Raw genomic sequence first — 6,398 nt, 5'->3', positions numbered from 1 at the left:
CGTAATACCTCCTTTCTTCGGTACACATTGCACGGGGCTCACCCAAGAACTGACAGAAATAGGATATATGATTCCTGCATCAAGCCACTTCAGAATTTCTTTCTTCACCACTTCTTTCATAATAGGATTAAGTCATCGCTGTTGCTCAACAGTTGACTTACTACCTTCCTCTAGCAGAATTTTATGCATGCAGTACGAAGGGCTGATCCCCTTGATGTTTGCTATAGTCCATCCAATGGCCGATTTGAATTCTCTCAAGATCCTCAAGAGCTTGTCCTCCTCACTACCTGAAAGGTCAGATGCAATAATAACAGGTAACGTAGATGCATCACCTAAAAAAGCATACCTCAAGTATTCAGGCAATGGTTTAAGCTCTAAGGTAGGTGCTTCCTCAATAGATGGTTTGAGCTTTCCTTCAGCATTTTTGAGGTCAGAAGTACCAAGAGATTCAAACGGCATGTCTAGCTTTCACCTCCAAGGAGAAGCATTTAGATATTGTAGTTGCTCATTGCCATCCTCATCATCACTGTCAAAGTCCCCCACTAAGGCTTTCTCTAATGCATCAGACATTAGCATATGATGAAGTTCTGAAGTAACCACAAAATCAATCAAATCCACCATTAAGCACTCCTCATCTTCTGTAGGGAATTTCATCGCTTTGAATACATTGAATGTCACATCCTGATCCCGCACCCTCATAGTAAGTTCACCTTTCTGCACATCTATAAAGGTACGACCTATAGCCAAGAAAGGTCTCCCCAAGATTATGGGAATCTTCTTATCTTCCTCGAAATCCAGAATAACAAAGTCTGTAGGAAAGAAGAGCTTATCCACCTTTACTAGCACATCCTCCACTATGCCTCGAGGGTATGTAATAGAACGATCAGCCAATTGTAGAGATATGTAGGTGGGCTTTGGATAAGGCAAATTCAACTTTTTGAAGATAGACAACGGCATCAGATTGATTCTTGCTCCCAAATCGCACAGGTATTTATCAAAAGACAACTTGCCGATGGTGCAAGGAATGGTGAAGCTACCTGGATCTTTAAACTTTGGAGGTAATTTTTGTTGCAGCACAACACTACACTCTTCCGTTAGAGCAACAGTCTCAAGGTCATCCAGTTTCACCTTCCTTGAAAGAATACTCTTCATAAATTTCGCATAAGTAGGCATTTGCTCCAGAGCCTCAGCGAAAGGTATGTTGATCTGAAGTTTCATGAACACCTCCAGAAACTTACCGAACTGCTTATCCAGCTTTTGTTGTTGCAATCTCTTAGGGAAAGATGGTGGAGGATAGAGTTGTTTTTCCCCTGTATTACCCTCAAGCAGAGTGTGTTCAACAGTAGTCTTTCTTGGTTCCGCCACTTTCTCCTTTTTCTTAGCTTCTTCATCACCAATTTCAGCTTTTTCGTCTATTGCTTTTTCAGCATCAGCAACTTTTCCAGACCTTAAGATAATAGTCTTGACTTTCTCTTTAGCTTCCTTTCTGCCTGGCACTTCAGTATCACTGGGAAGTGTGCCAGGTTGACGATTGAGCACTGCATTGGCTATTTGACCGATTTGATTTTCCAAGGTCTTGATAGAAACTGCCTGACTTTTGCACAACAGCTTGAGTTCCTCGAAATCAGCACTAGAAGGTGGAGCTGCACCTCCTTGTTAAGGATATGATTGCCTTTGAGCATAATGTTGTGGTTGCTGGAATCCAGGTGGATTAAACTATTTACTTACGCCTTGCTGATATGATGGCTGAATAGCATTCTGATTATTGCTCCAGCTGAAATTTGGATGATTTCTGTTATTAGGATGATAAGTAGCTGACACAGGCAACTGCGGTCGCTGATAATTGTTCACATACTGAACAGATTCATTAACAAGAGAACACTGATCTGTAGCATGAGAACATGCACAAACCTCACAGACCATAGATATCTGATTGACTCCATAGGTTGCTAGAGAATCGACCTTCAAAGACAGCGCTTGGAACTGCGCTGTAATAGCTGTAGCTGCATCAACTTCCAGAATACCTGCTACCTTCCCAGGCATCATCCTTTGAGTTGGGTTTTGATGCTCATTTGCAGCCATAGTTTCAATAAGATTATAAGCCTCAGTATAGCTTTTGGCCCACAAGGCGCCTCCAGCTGCTGCATCGAGCATGGGCCGAGATTGGGCCCTCAATCCATTATAGAAACCAGTGATCACATCCAATCAGGCATACCATGATGTGGACACTTTCTCAATATCTCCTTGTAGCGCTCCCAAGCTTCACACATGGATTCTGTAGGTTGCTGCATAAACTGAGTAAGAGCACTCCTCATAGTCGCAGTTTTCGCCATTGGATAGAACTTTACCAGAAACTTTTGCGCAAGATCTTTCCAAGTAGTGATGGACCTTGTTGGTTCAGAATGTAGCCAGTCCTTAGCTTTATCCCTCAGAGAGAATGGAAAAAGCCTCAGCTTGATAGCCTCATCAGTCATACCATTATATTTGAAAGTACTACAGATCTCGATAAAATTCCTCATGTGCATGTTGGGGTCTTCAGTAGCAGCACCTCCAAAAGAAACAGAATTCTGCACCATCTGAATGGTGCCCGGCTTGATTTTAAAGTTATTGGCCTCAATAGCCGGATGCATGATGCTTGACTGAATGTCATCAATTTTAGGCCGAGAAAAGTCCATAAGAGCTGGATCTGCCGGAACTATACGATCGCCCATGATTACTGGTTCTTTCTGCTCACTCTCGTTATCCGAATCTTCAAATTCTATCTTCTCCGGAATATCAAGAACTGAGTCTGTCTCCTCAGCCGTATCTAAAGTCCTCTTGCGAGTACGAGAACGTGTTTGCATAAACGCTCGCTAAGGTACCTGAAACACAACCGGAAATAATAAGTAACACGTCTTAATCACTGAGTCATAATGACCACTGATGGTAAGTACATAAACTAAACAAATACACTTAGTCCCTGGCAGCGGCGCCAAAAACTTGTTAGGGCGAAAACACACGCTAATAATACATGCAAGTATACGCGTTTGCAAGTAATATAGAATACTTTATAGTTCATTCCCACAGAGACTCAGACTAATTATGTTCAATTACACTTACTCACCAATGTATGATTACTTCTCAATGTCAAGACAATAACACTTAGATTTGATTAACTAATTATTAACTACAATTAACTACGAGAATTAAGCACTTCATTGACACTTGAATTAACAATATTAACCACACATGAGATCACAACTTCATTACTACTTCCTTCAATAGTTATTGTTATTACCCTTAGCATGTAACGATGATGATATTAATCGAACAACACGAAACTGATAAAAGCCAACTTTTATTGTACTAATACCATTCTACCAAGCATCCATAATTAAGATAGAAGTTGAATATGCATCAATTATGTTGAGACCCTATATGTCTACAGAATTTGACAACATAACGATTTAAGCACAAGTTATTTCTTATGATTACACTGGGCAAGTAAAATGGTTAGAGTTACCCACTAGTCATGCATACACATACATGAACCTATGCTAGCATGGCAAGTTCTAAACCTCAAGATCCACTGTCGCTTCACAAGAGATTAACATCCTATCTTATATATTCGCGATGCACATAAGACGAATAAGCACAACCAATACTAGATATCATACAATCATCACACACTAAGGTATTAAACAATAAACTAAATAATTCTATAGCAAATCCGTTACGACCCCATGATCACGATTAGCCCATGATTGAACTCATCGTCACCATGGGTTCATATGAAAACATGATAATAACACACGAGAATAATTAAATAAACTACTTATATTAAACCAGAGTACGTCACAAGAGTAATTAGGTTCAAAGTAAAGAAAACTAGCATCCACTGTTACAACGAAATAAAGAATCACAAGAAACTATGCTTCCTCTTCATTGTAATGTGCTAAAACGGTCTTCTTCCTTATCTCCTTGCTCCTGGATTGATACCACGATTCAACACACGTGAAACGTCTCTCAAAGCTACTTATATAGGAGTCCCACAAAACCCAGCTATCTCAGAAGTCGGAAGCTCAACAGAATTAGGAGTCTAAAAATAATTATTTTAATTTACGCCCCTGAGCGGCCGCTCAGCAATCCTGCGCGGGCGCTCAGCTTCCTGAGCGGTCGCTTAGCAGAGCTGAGCGGGCGCTCAGAACCTTTCTGGAAAAATCTCTGTTTTGCTCCCGTTCCTTGCTGCATTCTGCTCCTATCTTCCCACTTGCAATGCCAAACATATTCCAAGGCTTATTCTTGATGAAATCTCTCCACAAATGCAAGTAATACCCTGAAATGCACAAACACTAGAAAAACGCATCAAATACATAAAATACTTGATTTCAAGACATCAATTTAAGCTATTATAAGACGTTCTAAGTGGTATAAAATGCCACTTTTCAAAATGACAAGTGACAGTTTAGAAAAGCTAATAGCATGTTTATTATCCATTGTGTAAACCAGCAGTTAACTAAGCCATAAAATTAACACCGGTCCTCTAGTTAGTAGTAACAATTTAGATAAAAATTCTTGTAACACTCTCGAGAAGAAGCTGAGCTCTTTAACTTAGAAGAGCTTAGAAATTTTGTAGGAAAGCATCTTAATTTTTAATACAAAAATTAAGTGAGTTTTGAAGATATGTGTTCTTTATTTTATGCAAGTTTAATTTCTGCATGAACACTTTTCTATACAAGATTTAATTTACTTTGTTCAACCATTATCTTTCAAGAAAAGCCTAAAAATCAGAAAACACATTCACCCCCCCCCCGTGTGTAATTTATTATCTTACAAGTGGTATCAGAGCAAAATCTGAAAGCAAACAGATTCAAGATCTTGGAAAAATGAATACACAGAAAATCAGTAGCATCAAAATTCCCACCTTTGACAAAGCTAACTACACTCTTTGGAAAAAGAAAATGACGTTGTTTATCAAGATGGCCAATCCACTCTACACTCAAATCCTCAAGAGTGGACCCTTCATTCCTGTGGTAAGGGTTGAGGAATCTACAGATGGAGACATTTTCATACCAACTCATTATGCTCCAAAAGATCCTGCTGAGTATACTGATCCTGAAAAGGAGAAGGTATCCCTGGATAGCAGTTTATAATTGATATTGATTGAGTCACTTGACAATGTGATGTACAACAACATAGTCAACCGTGACACTGCTAAGCAAATATGGGAGAAGATTGATATACTCTATGAAGGAACTGAGGAAGTTAGATCTAATCAAAGAAGGATACTGATTTCACAATATGAGGGGTTCATGGCTAAGCCCAAGGAAAGCATTACTGAAGTGTTTGAAAGATTTAATAAGTTGATAAATGACTTATAGCTTCATGACAAGTTCTATGAAGTAGAAGAAGTGAATCTAAAGTTCTTGCTTACTCTTCCTGATCATTTGGAACAGAAAATATCAGCAATCAGGGAAGGGAGAGACTTGAGCAGAATAACTCTGGAAGTTCTATATGGAATTCTCAAAACCTATTAACTTGAGATGATTCAAAGGCAATCTTTGAGATCTGGGCAAGGACATGTTATAGATGGTTCAAGTGCTTTAATAGTAAATGAAGTTCAAACATCTAATGATGAACCAAGATCTCATATTTCAGTTGCTTCAACAAGCGAGCAAAGAACAATTGATTCACAGGAGCAAGTTATACTAGAATTAGAAAATGATGAGTTCTATACTCTTGAAGAACTGGATGAGGTAGATCAGTCAATGGCATATCTGGCTATAAAATTGTCTAACATTAGAGTAAGGAAGCCAATATACTTCAAAAGTAAAGGACAGTCTTTTAACAAAGACAGCAGCTGGAAAGAGAAAGGGAAGTACAATTCTGATAGAAAGAGTGGTTAAAAAATTGGATCTGTTGACGGATCTAATATAAGGTGCTTCAGCTGTGATGAACTAGGCCACTTTGCTACAGAATGTAGAAAACCCAAGAAGGAAAAGAAAGATAAGGCTAATCTTGAACTGGAAGCAAAGTATGAAGCTCTTCTAAAGAAACAGCAAAGCAAAGCTTATATTGCAGAAGGTAAAAGTTGGGATGATTCTGAAAATAATGAAGATGAAGAACTTGGAAACTATGCACTCATGGCCTTGGAGCAAGGAGAATCATCCTCATCTAAATCACAGGTACCAACTCCTACCTCCATTGATTTAAATGTGAATCAATATAAGGAAACTGTTAAAAAGATGAGCACAAAAATGTTTCACATTCATACAAGCATGGTTGCTGCTAATGAAGAAGTTAGCAGATTAACAAAGTTAAATGAGAAGCTTGAAAGTGAAAAACAAGAAGCTGAATTGTTGATAGTGGAGCTTGAAGCCTTGAAACAAGAAAATGGCTATCTGAAAAACAAGCTCAAT

At 38.8% G+C, this 6,398-nt stretch overlaps 1 non-coding gene across 1 annotated transcript; it reads left to right on the top strand.

Annotated features, from left to right (window-relative positions):
* Positions 1-2,211: 2,211 nt before the first annotated feature.
* LOC141662172 (small nucleolar RNA R71) lies at positions 2,212-2,318 on the top strand. The gene has a single exon (XR_012550298.1). It is a non-coding gene; the product is annotated as a small nucleolar RNA R71 (small nucleolar RNA).
* The last annotated feature ends 4,080 nt before the right edge of the window (positions 2,319-6,398 follow it).

This window comes from Apium graveolens, chromosome 5, assembly GCF_009905375.1.
Source record: "Apium graveolens cultivar Ventura chromosome 5, ASM990537v1, whole genome shotgun sequence".
Classification (NCBI taxonomy): Eukaryota; Viridiplantae; Streptophyta; class Magnoliopsida; order Apiales; family Apiaceae; genus Apium; species Apium graveolens.
Note: the sequence above shows the minus strand (reverse complement) of the source record. Positions and strands in the feature narration are given on the sequence as shown.